The 6,091-nt window shown below is 40.5% G+C and overlaps 1 pseudogene; it reads right to left on the reverse strand.

Moving 5' to 3' along the window:
• Positions 1-1,890: 1,890 nt before the first annotated feature.
• LOC123608180 lies at positions 1,891-3,772 on the reverse strand (annotated as a pseudogene).
• Between the last annotated feature and the right edge of the window lie 2,319 nt (positions 3,773-6,091).

The raw sequence follows: 6,091 nt of genomic DNA on the forward strand, positions 1-6,091 counted from the left end.
AGGCTATTGTAAGAATTTTAGACATTTGTTAAATAGAAAGCGATTGAAGAATTTTGAGCAAAAGAGTGGCATGTTCGAGTTTATGTTTTGATAATATGATACTGACCTTTGAAGGAGAGAAAAGGGTAAAAACAAAATACAATGGAGGAAAGCAGTTAAGACCCTATGGCAATCATATGTGTGCCTGGAGGTCTGGAATGACCACATAAATCTGAAAGTTGTGTTAACCAGTATAGACCAAGCTATATGCTATGATAGCAAGGAAACCCCCATATCTTACTGGCTTACAGCAGAGCTCAGCAAACAATGGTCCATAGGCCAAACTTAGCCACCACCCTTTTTGGTAAGTGTGATTTTATTGGGACCACAGCCACACCTATTTACAGTTTGTGTATGGCTGCTTTCTCTCTGTAATGGTAGAATCAATACCCGCAACAGAGATGGTATGGCTGTAAGCTTAAAATATTTATCATCTGTCATTTTGCACACAAAAAAAAATTGCTGACCCTGTGCTTAAAGAAAAAAAAGCATTATTTCTTGTTCAAGATCTGTTATCCAAACACTCTTCTTGGAGCAGCTCATTTCAAGCACTGGATTCAGACATTAAAGTCAGTTCCATCCCAGAACTCCACTCTTCCAATATGAGGCCATCACTGTCACCAAGTATCACCACCATCATGAGCAGGAAGATCTCAGACCAACTCTTAGATGCTTTGCCTAGAAGAGATAGACATTCCCGCTGATGATGGCCAACCCAATAGACTCACTTAACTGTGAGGGGTCTGGGCAATTTGAGGGAGAACATAAATGATTGGTTGACAGTAAAAATTTTTGCCTAACAGTCATAAGTCCAGAAATGAGCCTAGATTAGCTCACTGAAGGAGAGAGTTTTGGTAGACGAGAGAAAATGTTCAGGAACTATGCTGGGCCATTCCTGAAACAACAGCAAGAAATCCAAAGATTAGGAGCTAGAAAGGAGAATGCGGGGGAGCAAATGTGTAAAGCCAGTCCCTTGCAAATGTCTTGCATGGCAAGTGAAGGAAATGTATCAAGAAGGAAGGAATTATATATGCCAAATGCTGATGAGCCGTGGAAGAGGAGGACAGAGATTGGATGACGGATTTGGAGAGCCCATCGACTACCCTGACAATAGTCATTTCAGTTAATTGGAGTGATTTTGAAAGTCTGATTGGAGAGAATTTAAAATAGATTGAGAAGCAAGGAATCAGAGACTGGAAAAATACACAAGTATTTTGAGGAATTCTGCTATAAAGGAAATGAGTAAAATGGTGTGGTAGATAAAGAAGTAATGGAGTTAAAAGGGTGGGTTTTTCCCCTTTTTTAAATGAGATTAAAAATTTAATGAGTTAATGGAATTTTTTTTTCATTAAACTTTTGTTTTAATGGGTCTCAAAATTCTGTGACAGATTTTTGGTCAAAGTTGTTTCCATTAAAAAGTACTGATTTTAGGGGCGCCTGGGTGGCTCAGTTGGTTAAACATCCGACTTCGGCTCAGGTCATGACCTCCTGGTTCATGGGTTCAAGCCCCGTGTTGGGCTCTGTGCTGACAGCTCAGAGCCTGGAGCCTGCTACGGATTCTGTGTCTCCCTCTCCCCTGCTTGTGCTTGCTCTCTCTCTCTCTCAAAGATAAATAAACATTAAAAAAAATTAAAAAGCACTGAGTTTAAAAACTAGTAACTTAAAACTGCCACACACACAAAAAAACAAATGGTCCAAAAAACATTCTCCTTTCCTTCTGAAGGTTTTACGATGCATTGTTACCATTAACCCGTCTTTTACTATTAAACTTAAATGGCCAATTGACACAAACAGTTCTGAGACCGTTCTTCCACCACTGATTAAGACTGGGGTGGCAGGTATTGGGGGCAGTTAAGTAGCCTTCTGAGCTTTCTGGGCAGATTTGTTGACCTTGCCAGGTCCAGCTGCCTTCTTGTCCACTGCTTTGATGACATCCACAGCAACTGTCTGTCTATGTCACAAACAGCAAAATGTTCCAGAGGAGGGTAGTCAGAGAAGCTCTCAACACACATGGGCTTGCCAGGAACCATATCAACGATGGCAGCATCAGCAGATTTCAAGAATTTGGGACCATCTTCCAGCTTTTTTCCAGAATGACGGTCAATCTCCTTCAGCTCAATGAACTTGCCGGCAGTGTGAACTGTGTGACAGTCCAGCACAGGTGTATCCGGCACTGATTTGGCCTGGATGGTTCAGGATAATCACCTGAGCTGTGATTATCCTGAACCAGCTTCTTCCATTGGTGGGTCATTTTTGCTATCAGCAGCCACATTGCCACGACGAACATCTTTGACAGATACGTTCTTGACATTGAAGCCCACGTTGGCCCCAAGTAGAGGCTCACTCAAAGCTTCATGGTGCATTTCAACAGACTTTACTTCAGCTGTAACACTGACTGGAGCAAAAGTGGCCACCACGTCTGGCTTAAGAACACCAGTCTCCACTCGACCCACAGGGACAGTACCAATACCACCAATTTTGTAGACGTCCTGGAGGGGCAGACGCAAGGGCTTGTCAGTTGGATGAGTAGGTGGCGGAATGCAATCCAAAACTTCAAGCGGTGTGGTTCCACTGTCATTGCCATCTTTACAGGTGTCTTTTCATCCCTTGAACCAAGGCATGTGAGCACTTGGCTTCAGCATGTTGTCGCCATTCCAACCAGAAATTGGCACAAATGCTATGGTGTCGGGGTTGTAGCCAATTTTCTTTTTTTTTAAAGTTTTTTTTTTTTTTTAACGTTTATTTATTTTTGAGACAGAGAGAGACAGAGCATGAACGGGGGAGGGTCAGAGAGAGGGAGACACAGAATCTGAAACGGGCTCCAGGCTCTGAGCTGTCAGCACAGAGCCCAATGCGGGGCTCGAACTCACGGACGGTGAGATCATGACCTGAGCCGAAGTCGGACGTTTAACCGACTGAGCCACCCAGGTGCCCCTAGCCAATTTTCTTAATGTAGGTGCAGACTTCCTTAACGATTTCCTCGTATCTCTTCTGGCTGTAGAGGGGCTCAGTGGAATCCATTTTGTTAACACCGACAATAAGTTTTTTTTTTTTAATTTTTTTTTCAACGTTTATTTATTTTTGGGACAGAGAGAGACAGAGCATGAACGGGGGAGGGGCAGAGAGAGAGGGAGACACAGAATCGGAAACAGGCTCCAGGCTCTGAGCCATCAGCCCAGAGCCTGACGCGGGGCTCGAACTCACGGACCGCGAGATCGTGACCTGGCTGAAGTCGGACGCTTAACCGACTGCAGCACCCAGGCGCCCCGACAATAAGTTGTTTTACACCCAGTGTGTAAGCCAGAAGGGCTCATGGGTCATGGGTCATGCTCACGGGTCAGCCCTTTCTTGGAGAACCTGCTTCAAATTCGCCAACACCAGCAGCAACGATCAGGACAGCACAGTCAGCCTGAGATGTGCCTGTAATCATGTTTTTGACAAAGTCTCTGTGTCCTGGAGGATCAGTGATGGTCACATAGTACTTGCTGGTCTCGAATTTCCACAGGGAGATATCAGTGGTGATACCACGTTCACGTTCAGCTTTCAGTTTATCCAAGACCCAGGCATACTTGAAGGAGCCCTGTCCCATCTCAGCAGCCTCCTTCTCAAATTTTTCGATAGTTCTTTCATCGATCCCACCACATTTAGAGATCAGATGACCAGTAGTGGTAGACTTGCCTGCATCTACGTGTCCAATGATAACGATGTTGTTAGGAGTCTCTTCCTCTCCCATTTTGGTTTAGGTTTAGCAGTGGTGTTCATAACACCTGTTTTCTGGGGGCAAACCCATTGTGAAAAAGCTGGAATTTTGTTGATCGAGAAAAATCTTGATGCAAATGAGAGAGTGCAGTTGTGATGTCCCTGAGTGCCGGAAGTGGAGGATTATGGTAGACAAGTACAGAGGCTGCCCTTAGTAGGGGCTTGACTAACACTCTAAAAGGAAATGAATTAACACTAGGAATGTCTAATCTCTGTTACAAAACAAAAGACAAAAAACAAAAAAACTCAAAATACTCTTACTTCTCAACTCAATATTCAGAGATTAATATTCTCTTTCTCTCTGTCTCTCTTTTTCCTTTAAAATTTTTTTTTTTTACTCTTTACTTATTTTTGAGAGAGATACAGCATGTGAGCAGGGGGAGAACAGAGAGAGAGGGAGACACAGAATCCGAACCAGGATCCAGGCTCCGAGCTGTCAGCACAGAGCCTGACGTGGGGCTCGAACTCAGAAACTGTGAGATCATGACCTGAGCCGAAGTCGGACGCTCAACGGACTGAGCCACCCAGGCGCCCCATCTCTTTTTCCTTTTGAGAAAAGTTAATTCCAACATATTCCCTTGTTCTGAAACATTTTGGGAAAAAGCATCTCCAATTAGGTCAACAGATTTCTGACTTTTAAACAAGAATGTTTTAACCCTGGTAACACTTTATAATTAGTAAAACACTGACTAGATTTCTTTTAATTACTATAATCCTACTTCCATCCCCCTGGTGCTAAGATGGCCAGATGTTCAGCTTATATTTTACAATAATTGTGTAACTGAACCTCTAAAGAAGGTTTAAGTTATTTTTTTTCTGTGGAAAGTAGCTCTTTTCATGGTGAGCTATAAAATTTCAAGTGGAAACTACGTATTCCCTCTCTGAATGCTATTTAATTTCTCCAGTAGCAATGCTTAGCTACTGTATTTATTTCAAACCATAACTTTCCCTTTTAGTCTAAATATGAAAAAGTAATTTTTCACAATAAAGAAAAAGTAAAATTAAAAATCAGTGATAGTACAGGCCTGTAACTGTACCTAAAATTTTACCATGTGTGTGTGTGTGTATGTGTGTGTGTGCACGTGTGTTTTAATCGTGAATAAAACAAAGGGTAGAATTTAACAAGCCCTTTTAGTTAGTATGTAAATTTCTCATTTTAACAAGACTTTTTTTTTTTGAGAATACAATAGTTGACATGAATCCCATAAGTTTCATTACCTTTTTTCTTGCCCTTTTTTAAAAAACAGCTTGCACATCTCCAGCATTGCATAAAATACCCATTTGTAATTATGCTTAACCTTTCCAAAGCCTCTGAGTATAGTCTGCTCATTAATCTTTAACCTGACAAGCCTTGGGGGTTGTGAAATTAGTACCTCCATGTATTAGAGACACAGAGACCATAGACAAGGGGTACAAAAGGGGTAATTAAGAGGAGGTAAGAAAAGAAATAGAACAAAACTAGAGGGATATGATTGTATTACGGTAGGTGTCAGTGAACAGCAGGGACCATGGAATGCAAATCATAGAGTTCAGGAAATAAACCAAGCTATGCATTTATAGAACAAAACCAATTTAATCAGATCCTGTCCTGTTCAATGAAAACAACTTGTACCAAATTGATCTAAAATAAAGATTTACAAATATAATCATACAAAATATGGACTTGGTGTGCTTTCATAGAGCATTCCCCATATGCATTTTCCCATGCTATACTGAAGTGTAACAAAGGATGTATCTTAAGTAAAACTAACACTGTTGCCTGAAAAGTTACCCTTTTGTGATGAAAGAAGTGTCATATTTTTATCTATACAGATATTCATTAGTTTTGTATTAGGTGTTGATGAAAAGAGCTAGTATGAATAAGATTTCTTTGTATGCTATTTTTCTACGTAGCAAATTTTGCCTAGGAATTTTTGTGTTAACTGTTGAAGATTTGTCGCAATAAAGATGCATATACATTTATGCAAATATTTACACATATTATACTATTGCATCTGCATAATAATGCAAGATTTTGAAAACTTTTATTTTTAACAAATATTGTTCTTCAGAAAAGGGAGAGTCACATTATGATAGTTTTTATAAATAGTCACATACAAAGAGAAAGAAATGGGGAAATATCTTTATGTTAAACAAAAAAAATAGTATAAGCCAACCATGTAGTCCCCTCCTCCTTGAATTTAGTGGTATTTAGAATAACAGCTAAGTTGCTATAATAGATTATAAAGTTTAGTGAGTAAAATAAGTTAGAAAGTGATTTCTCTCTTGTATCATGAATCCAAAGGGGAATTGA

Source organism: Leopardus geoffroyi, chromosome A1 (assembly GCF_018350155.1).
Source record: "Leopardus geoffroyi isolate Oge1 chromosome A1, O.geoffroyi_Oge1_pat1.0, whole genome shotgun sequence".
Lineage (NCBI taxonomy): Eukaryota > Metazoa > Chordata > Mammalia > Carnivora > Felidae > Leopardus > Leopardus geoffroyi.